The 9,844-nt window shown below is 39.5% G+C and overlaps 1 pseudogene; it reads left to right on the forward strand.

Moving 5' to 3' along the window:
* Positions 1 to 676: 676 nt before the first annotated feature.
* On the forward strand, positions 677 to 1,228 carry LOC102872623 (annotated as a pseudogene).
* The last annotated feature ends 8,616 nt before the right edge of the window (positions 1,229 to 9,844 follow it).

The following is a 9,844-nucleotide window of genomic DNA, read 5'->3' on the forward strand; positions in this document are numbered from 1 at the left end:
GAGAATGCACAGAGTCACTGTATTGAAAAGAACTGATAGATATTGAAAAATTTCAGAAAGTGCCATATGAGCAGGAGCCAATGGTAATGAATGAAAAAGTGGAAGCTGCATTGAAGGCACTGGCGATAAAATACGGGCCCAGGAATTGATGGGTTATCAATTGATTTGTTTCATGCAGCATGGGTGTGCTCACTAGTCTATGCCAGGAATTTTGAAAGACCTGGCCAACAGATTGGAAGAGGTCCATATTTGTTCCCTTTCCCAAGAAAGATGATCCAACAGTACGGAATCTATTGAACAATATCACTAATATCACATGAAAGCAAAATACTGCTGAAGATCATTAAAAAATGGCTAGAACAGTACATAGATCAGGAACTGAGAGAAGTTTAACCAGGATTTAGAAGAGGCCATGGCCATGGCCATGGCCATGGGATATCATTGCTGATGTCAGATGATTCCTAGCTGAAAGTAAGGAATACTGAAAGAATATCTATGCAAAGGCATTTGATCGATGAGTTGTGGCTGTTATTTAGAAGAATGGGAGACCCAGAGCACATAATTGTGCTTACGCAAAACCTGTACTTGGACATGGGGGCCATTGTGCAGAACAGGGGAACACTGCATGGTTTAAAATGAAGAAGGGAGGTGCTGCCAACAGTCAGTGTGGATCAACATGTCCATGTTTTATTGTGACTACTGTGACACATACCTCATCCATGACTCGCCATCTGTGAGAAAGACACATTGCAGTGTCAGGAAACACAAAGAGAATGTGAAAGACTACTATCAAAAAGGGATGGAAGAGCAGTCTCAGACCTAATTGACAAAACAATGGCTGCCTTTAAACAAGGAAATATACCTCCTACTCTGTTTTCTGCTCCTTCTCCAGTAGGTGCCATGATCCCACCTCCATCCAGTCTTTCGCAGGTCCTCCTCAATCTGGTATGAAGTCAGTACTCTAAAGGGAGGCTGTCTTATGATGCCAATGATGGGTTCTCCACCTCCCAGGATGATTTCAGTGGGATTTTCTCCTGGAATAAGACCACCCATGGGAGGCCACATGTCAATGATGCCTGGGACCCCAGTGATGAGGCCCCCTGTCTATCCCATCATGGTGCCCACGTGGCCAGGAATGACTCGACCAGAAGATAAGGACAGAGTGCAGCTTCTTTGTATCAGTTTCATATTACTTGTCCTACTTCACCAGGAGATCATGGTGCTGTGACAATGGGTGTTTTCTAACAGCACAACATGAATGACTCACTCCCCATTTGTATCACAGAAAGAATAGTTTCAGATTGGAGTAATGGGAAAAGGATTAAACGCAATTTTTGTTTGTCTTGTGACATGTGAAAATAAAACTGTCAACTCTTAGTCAAAAAAGAAATTAAGGGAGCACATCAAGGTTGTATTCCCCCTCCATACCTATTCAGTCAGTATGCTGAGCAAATTGTTTAAGAAGCTGGACTCTACAAAGAGTAATGTGGCAGCAGGATCAGAGGGAGACTCATCAGTACCCTGTGTTATGCAGATGACACAACCTCGCTTGCTGAAAGTGAGGAGAACTTGAAGCACTTGTTGTAGAAGAGCAAGGAACACATCCTTCAATATGTATTGCATCTCAATGTCAAGCAAAGACTCTTACCACTGGACTGATAGGCAAAACCATAGTGGATGGAGAAGAGATTCAAACTGCCAACAACTTCATCTTATTTGGATTCAAAATTAACACCCTTTAAGCTGTGGTGTTGGAGTGCTGAACATTCCAAGGACTGCCAAAAGAACAGACAAATATGTCTTGGAGAGGGTGCAGCAGGTTTGGAGACAAGGATGATGTTGGTAGGAGGGGCTATTCCCTAGAGAAGAACATGATGCTTGGAAAGGCAGAGGGTCAGTGAAGGAGAAGAAGATCCTCAATCTGGTGGATTGACATGGTGATTGCCGCAATGGGCAGTGTGTCAGGAAGTGTGAGGATGGCACAGGACAGGACAGGGTTCAGATCTTTTGTTCATCAGTTTGCTATGAGCTGTACTCAACTTGATGGTACCTAACAAGAACAGCAACAAGATGCACACTAACCTTGCCAATGAAAAAGGAAGATCAAGAAGAATAATTGGTGCATTCAAATTATGGTATTTTCAAAGAATATTGAATGTACCATGCATAGAATTCCAGAAGAACAAATAAATATGTTTTGGAAGAAGTACAGGCAGAATGCTCTTTAGCACCTTCATCTCAAGTACTTTCGATATGTTCTGAGGAGAAGCTAATCCTTGGAGAAGGACATCATGCTTAGCAAAGCAGAGGTCAGTAGGAAGAGGAAGATTCTCCACTAGATGAAATAACACAATGACAGCAACAATGAGATCAAACGGGATTATAAGGCTGATGCAGATGGCTAGCATTTTGTTCTGCTGAGCAGGGGGCCATTATGAGTCAAAACCTACTCAGAGACACATAAAAACAATAACAACAACACACTTAAGAGAAGTTTTAATGACTGGATGACCAAGACGATTGACCACTGAGTCAACCCTGACTCATGATGATTCTGATGTGTATCAGAACAGTACTTTGTTCCATAAGGTTTTCCACAGCTAATTTTTTAAAGGTAGATTGTCAAACCTTTAATTCAAGCTGCTTTGGGTAGGCTTGAAACTCCAAATTTTCAATTAGCAACTGAGTGTATTAAAGATCTGCACTATTCAGAGACTCTGTGAACAGTCAGTGTCCTTTAAAAATTCTTTAATTCTCCAGAGAAGGAAAAAGAAAAATGTGTGTCTAGTGATCTCTGGGAACAATTTTCCCCCTTTGCCAAGGCACAAGAAGGACGAGATAGCATCCAATTACCATTACTGATGCTTTGTTTGAAGATTCTATTGAAGAATCCTGATTTAAGTACCAAATTATATATGGAATCCAGATGCCCAGGACCATTGAAGCTGAATGAACCCTCAAAACTATTACCCCAAGATAATCTTTCAACTTAAACCATTGACTATCCTCTGAAATCTTCTTTGAACCCACAATAGCTTTTAAAAAATTTGTAATGTATGTCTGCTTTGAACATTTTGCTCTTTTAAAGAGTTGTTGTTAGGTGCCATTGAGTCGAGTACGACTCATAGTGACCCTATGAACAAGAGATCTGAACTCGGCCCTATCCTGCGCCATCCTCATCATCTCTGACGTTCTTGAGCCCATTGCTGCAGTTCACATGGATAGGAAGTGTTTGAAAAAAATCATTGTTTGGATTACGTGCATCTGAGTCTTTAAATTTACATCATTGTTCTTTAACACTTTGGAGAATTTCTTGACAGTGTACTTTTCTCAATTCAATATGTCTTTCGATTGATTTCCTGATTGCTGTTATCTTGGGTATTGATTGTAGGTCTAAGTAAAGTGAAAAACAAGCAAACAAAAAACAAACAAAAAAAACCCACCCCGAACAAACCAACAAAACCAAACCCAAGCACAACGACTCGATGATATAAATCTTTTTTTACGATAATCCTCCAATGACCCCTGATTCCAGAATCCTGGGTCTGACTGTTCTGTTGACACAATCTTATTTGTCCTAGGATTTTCCACAATCTGCCAGGAAGAGTAATCTCTGGTTTCTGTTTGGGTTTCTTAAGTCTGAATCTTGAAAGTTTCCCTTTACTCTTCCATAAAAATCTATGAGAAATCACATTGAGAGTGGTAACTTGAAAGGTTGAGTTGAAGCATATAGAAGACAGTGAGTTTAAGCTGATAGAGGCATAATAATTTAGAAAAGAATTGTGAGAATGATAGCACATCTTGAATATAATCATTGCCATGGGATTGTATATTAAAATTATCGAAATGTTATATCTTTGTGTATACTTTAACTAAAAAAAATTAAAATTTCTTGATTTCCTCAACAATCTTATTTGTTTTATGAACATTCTAAACATATACAGCTGACACCTAGGTAGGCACTAGGACAAGAAAGGAACAAGACCTAGGCTCAGTCTTTAAGGAGTTCAGATTCTTCTGGGGAGGACAGAAAAGAAATTCAAGGCTAAAAGCAGGGAAGAAAATATTATGACAGAGCGTGTGTCTTGGAGAATTGGGGAACACCTAGCTCAGCATGACAGGGTGAAGTGGACAAAAGGAGTTGGGATAGGATCTCAAAATTACTAATATCTGAGTGTGAGTTAGAGCTATTCTAATGAATGAACAAGGGATTTCTAGAAGGAAGAGGAGAAGGGTTAATATTTTGTGTACGGCCACTACATACCAGTATTGTACTAAAACAGTCTGCACATTATGTCTTCATTACCATCTTCTGAAACCATACATCAGTCAGTTTGGTGGCATTATGCTGGCATGTGGGATGCTGGAAGTCATGCTGTTATTTCAAGTATCCAGAGAGTCATAAATTATGCACAAATTTCAGCAGAGCTTCCAGACTAAGACAGACTAGGAAGAAGGAACTGGAAAAATGGAAGTCACGTCAGAAAAATGCCATTAGTAATGCCCTTATTATGTTGTCTTAAAAGAAGTACCATCAGGATGTTTCTTAGAAACAAGAATAGCAAGACTTCATCTCACATGCTTTGAACATGTTCTCAGATGGGACGAGGTCACGGACATCATGCTTGGTAGAGATTCAGAGAAAAAGAGACTCTCAAGCAGATGCGCTGACATAGTGGCTTTGATAATCAAACACAGCAATGATTGTGAAAACGGTATGGGACCAGATAGTGTTCTGTTCTGTTCTGTTTTGTTCTGTTCCGTTGTACAAAGTGTTATTATGAATTGGGACTGACTTAATGGCACACAGCAACAACAATGGTTTCTTTTTACTTGGACCAATAATCAACATCCAAGGTAACAGCAGTCAAAAAATCAAAGGACACATTGTATTGGAAAATCTAGTGTCAAGGACCTCTCCAAAGAGCTAAAGAGCAATGATCTTAGTTTAAAGACTAAGGTGTGCCTGAGCCAAGCTATGGTATTTTCAATTGCTTCCTTTGTATCTGAAAGTTGAACAATGAATCAGGAAGACTGATGAAGAACTGAAGCCTTTGAATTGTGGTGTTAGAAAAGTGTACCAAATATTTATAGACTGCTAAAAGAACTAACAGGTCTGTCTTAGAGAAAGTACAGCCAGAATGTTCTTTAGAGGCAAGACTGGTGACACTTTGTGGCACATACTTTGAGCATGTTGTCAGGAGCAGCCAGTCTTTGGAAAATGACATTATGTGAGAACAGGTGAGCAGTCAGAAGATGTGAGTAAGACCCTCAACAAGACTGACAGACAGAGTGACTATAACAATGGACGTCAGCACGCTAGAGATCATGAAGGTGGACAGCGCAGGATAGGGAAAGCCTCTGATCAGTTGTTCATTAAGGTCCCTACTGGCTGTAGTTGACTTGTTGGCACCTAACAACAACAGCAACACCACCAAGTGACTTTCTGAAATAGAAATGGTTACTACTGTCATTTTTCAGGCGAGGAAGTAAGAGCTTAGACATTTGCTTCAAGTTATATGACTTAGATCACAGAAGCAATATTGAACCTGGATCTGGCTTTCTTCGAACTCTGAGCTTTCCAGCTCCATACGCTGTTAGCTTGCTGGGAAGACAGAGAACATGATGGTCTTTTGCAATGTAAATATCACACTGGTGAGGGGTTTGTGATGGTAAATGACACTGTAAAAGTACACAGGGTGCACATCTTAAAGACGTGTGTATACTTTCCTGGAAAAACTTTCAGTTCTTATAAACAACTTGGCAACATACATATATACGGTAATCATATTAATCCAAGGATAAAGAAAAGGAAACATGAGAAGAAACTAGAAAAAAAATAAAAGCCTATGTTTCTCAGAAATGTAATCAGAAGAGCTGTAGATTGAAGCCTAATGTAAAGGAATAACTTATTTTTCCATCAAAGTGCAGCTGAAAATAACAAAAATAATAAGGCATTGGCTTGACATTTTTCCATTTGCACTGACAAGGATATTTTGAGGCATCTTATGGAAAATATAACTTTAAGGGTTACGAGAGCATTTATCAGACATTTCAGCAAATTTATGATTCAATGTGTGCAAAATCTGTAGCTGTACAAAGCAAAATTCCTAATGCACAGTTCCCAGCATAAAGATTTGGATGAGTGAGATAAAAGGAAGGGAACTCCACATTGTGCACTCTCGGGATTCAGATTGTCTAAGCATGCCCAGGCAGTAGGCATTGTGGAGTAAGGGAGAAAAGACTTCTCTCTTTATGGGAAAGGCTGAGTCAGAGCCTCTGAGGAAGGTAATCCAATGAAAGACATCTAGGTTCCATGGGTTAATGACAAGGGGCTTCAGATAGAATAAAGGGAATCTCAAAATAGCAGGGTGTGTCTTCTCAACCTGCCATTTCCTCTGGTCTCTGCTCACTCCCCCAGGGGCTTAATCAGAACCTGAAAGTAAGAAGTAAGCATGAAGAAGGTGTGTTGTATAGTTTTTAACAGAGGATAGCTCATGCTGGGCACAAGTATGGTTGAGAAGTGGTCAGGGATGCCTTAGCAGTGATGAGGGAATACAGGCGTGATCAGGCTGAGGAATGGGGAGGCATTCCTGCTCTGGGGCCTGAGTGAGCTCTGGCTGGCTCCCAAGAAGCAGAGATGCAACAAGAAGCCATAGAGGAATCAGAAAGACAAATAGGGGGTCTGTGACTCCTGCATGTCTACTGGAGAGTGTTGAATTAGGTAATAATGCTTCTTGAAATCCCGTTGACAGGTCAGCTATGAGTGGGTTCTGACTCAATGGCAATGAGTGAGTGGATGAGTAAGTGAGTGATTATTGTTATGTTAACTCAACTCTAATCCTCTTAGAACCCATGAATTATCCTGAGACCCATGAATTAAAATTAACACCTTTCTCCACAGTGCAAAGCCTCCATGAATAGTGTCTGTACCATGTGGCTGCAAAGGTCAAGTGTCTGACCCAATGTGATGGGCAGTGGTGGTTTTTGGTTGCCAATCTCATTCCATCTTCTTGTGTTTATGTTTTAACTGAAAAATAAAAAAAGAGTTTCTAATTAGATTTCAAATTATGGTCCTTTGCTTCTGTGATCCTAAGTTATTGGGGAATATATTTGGAGGCTCAAGAGTCCTTCCTGTCTTCTTTAAACTTTTTGTCTTGCCTTCTTGGGTAGTTGAAGATAACCTTTCCAAAGAGGTGGACAGCTTCCAAGAAACTTGGCCACATTCATATTAGTTTCCAAGGGACCATGTTATTAGGGTTTTCTCTCCTTTGGAACACGTGATTCCTTGGGCCACCATGTCTTTATGCCTGACAACTGTGTGGAAAAGTCCCATCCAGGCTCCCTACGTGTATTGAAGAATTAACATGATCTGGAAGGTTCCCTCTAAATCCCTGGACTTTCCCAAGTGATTGAATAACTTTTGCTATTCATGATGAGTCGAAGCCACATTTGTTTATGCTAATGAAATGTTTCTTCTAGTCAGTCTGTCATGCAGCTATCTTCCAAATTTCCTGACATAGACTGGTGAGTACATCTAGGGTTGTGTTTGTCATATGAAACATGCCAACCAGTATTCCATCAATTCCCAGGGCTTTATTTGTTGCCAATGTCCTCAGTGCAACTTGAACTTCTTCTTTCATTACTACTGACCCTTCATCATAATGTACTTCCACATTTCAGTATTGGTCAATTCTTTCTGGTGCCATAATCCTGTGTTCTCCCTCCATCTTCTTTTGATGCTTCCTGGATCCTTCAAGATTTTGCCCATACTATCTCTAATTATTGCAACTTGAGCCTAGAATTTGTTATTTTGGTTCTGTTTGATAAATGCTGAGCGAGTTCTTCCCTTTATATTCTCCAATTCTAGGTTTCTACACATTCTCCTATAATATTTTGCTTTGTCTTCTCATGCTGTTCATTGAAAGCTTTTGTTCAGTTTTGTTACTTCAACATCTCTTTGTTTTGACTTCTCAGCACTCTAGTACAATTTTCAGAGTTTCTTCTAACATCTTTCTCGTCGGTATTTGTGGTGACATTTGGTACTCTTCATAAATCATATGTTTAATGTCAATACATAATTCACCTAGTCTTCTTCAATTATCAGTGTTCAATGCTTCAAATGTATTATTTTTAAATAAGATTTTTTTATTTTAATTGTTTTTAACAATTATAGAGAAGTTAGATTTTCACTCATTCATTGTTGCACATTTTACCCTTTCTCCCTCCTTCCCTTCTTCCCAGTTCAATTTTTTTAAAAAAAATATTCATTCATTGTTAGTTACAGAATACCTCCTCCAGTCCTCTTTGCAATGTACCTCTTATTTTGGAATGTTGTCCTGTATATACTGACTAGTCATATACTTCTTTTAAACCATTCTTTCCTTCATCTGTTCCATTGCAATGTTCGTTATCTATCCACTCTTACCCTATTCTCCTCCCAATCCACCATGTTAGATCTATACCTAGACCAGGATGCTCTTGTGGGAACAGAACAAGAGACCATTAGATGATTTAAAATTAAGAAAGATGTGCATTGTTGTTGTAGTATCCTTTCTCCATACGTATTCAATCTATATGATGAACAAATTATTTGAGAAGCTTGACTCTCTGAAGAAGAATGTGGCATCAGGATTGGAGGAAACTCATCAATACCTCCAATATGCAGATGACATATTTACTTGCTGAAAGTGAAGAGGACTTGAATTGCTTGCTGCAGAAGATCGAATACTTCAATATAGATTACATCTCAATGTGAAGAAAACAAAATATTCTCATCACTGGACCAATAGGCAACATCATGAGAGATGGAGAAAAGATGGAGACTGTCAAAAACTTCATCTTATTTGGATCCACAAGCCACACACTTGGTGCCAGCAGCCAGGATATTTCCAAATTATTGAGAAGTAATGATGTTAGTTTGAAGATTAAGGTGCTCCTGACTCAGCCCATGGTCTTTTCAATATTGCTATTCTGTGGAGAGCTGGACAATGAATAAGGATGGCAGAAGAAGAATCTTTGAACTGTGGTATTGAGAAGACTACTGAATAGCCTACGGATTGTCAAAAGAGTGAGAAGATAAATCTTGGAGATAGTGCAGTCAGAGTGCTTCTTGAAGGCAAAGATGATAAAGCGTTGTCTCATATATTTTGCACATGCTGCTAGGAAATGCTGTTCTTTGGAGAGGAATATCATGTTTGAGTAGGTGGAGGGATGGTGAAAGAGAGGAAAACCTCAAACAAGTGTATTGACACAGTGACTGCAGCAACGGGCTCAAGTGTGTCAGAGATGATATAGATGGCACATGATTGGACAGGCTTCCGATCTCTTGTTTGTAGAGAATGTGAATCATAATCAACTCAAGAGCACACTCAACAACAGCAGCAATGAGAGGTCTCAGAATAATGACCGGACAAACCAAAAGACCCACTACGTGATATCAGCCAAGCTTCCAGAGAGTAAAGTGGACTGGAGATTAAATTTGATCATCTGGAGAAAGATATAGTGAAATCTCAATGTAAACTCTGAACACAAAAGCTAAGGCAAATTTTCCTGATTGCAACAGTCTATGCACATCAGTGTGCTGGGGGTTATAGAAGATGTATTCCTGGAGAAAAGCTTTACACTGGAGTCCATCCCATATCTCACCCTATATGTCTCTCTCTCTCTCTCTGTCTCTCTCTCTCTCGTTAGTTCTGGTCTGTGTATTTTTGGTATCATAAAACTGTAATGATAAGCATCACAGATAAAAAAAAATGTACTAGTGAATTGTCAAATATGATGGCAAAATATGAACTCCAGAATTTGGAGCTAGTTGATCAGAACTGAAGGTGGCTTGGTAGAC

Source organism: Elephantulus edwardii, unplaced genomic scaffold (genome assembly GCF_000299155.1).
Source record: "Elephantulus edwardii isolate Elephantulus edwardi_28Jun2011 unplaced genomic scaffold, EleEdw1.0 scaffold00174, whole genome shotgun sequence".
Taxonomy (NCBI): Eukaryota; Metazoa; Chordata; class Mammalia; order Macroscelidea; family Macroscelididae; genus Elephantulus; species Elephantulus edwardii.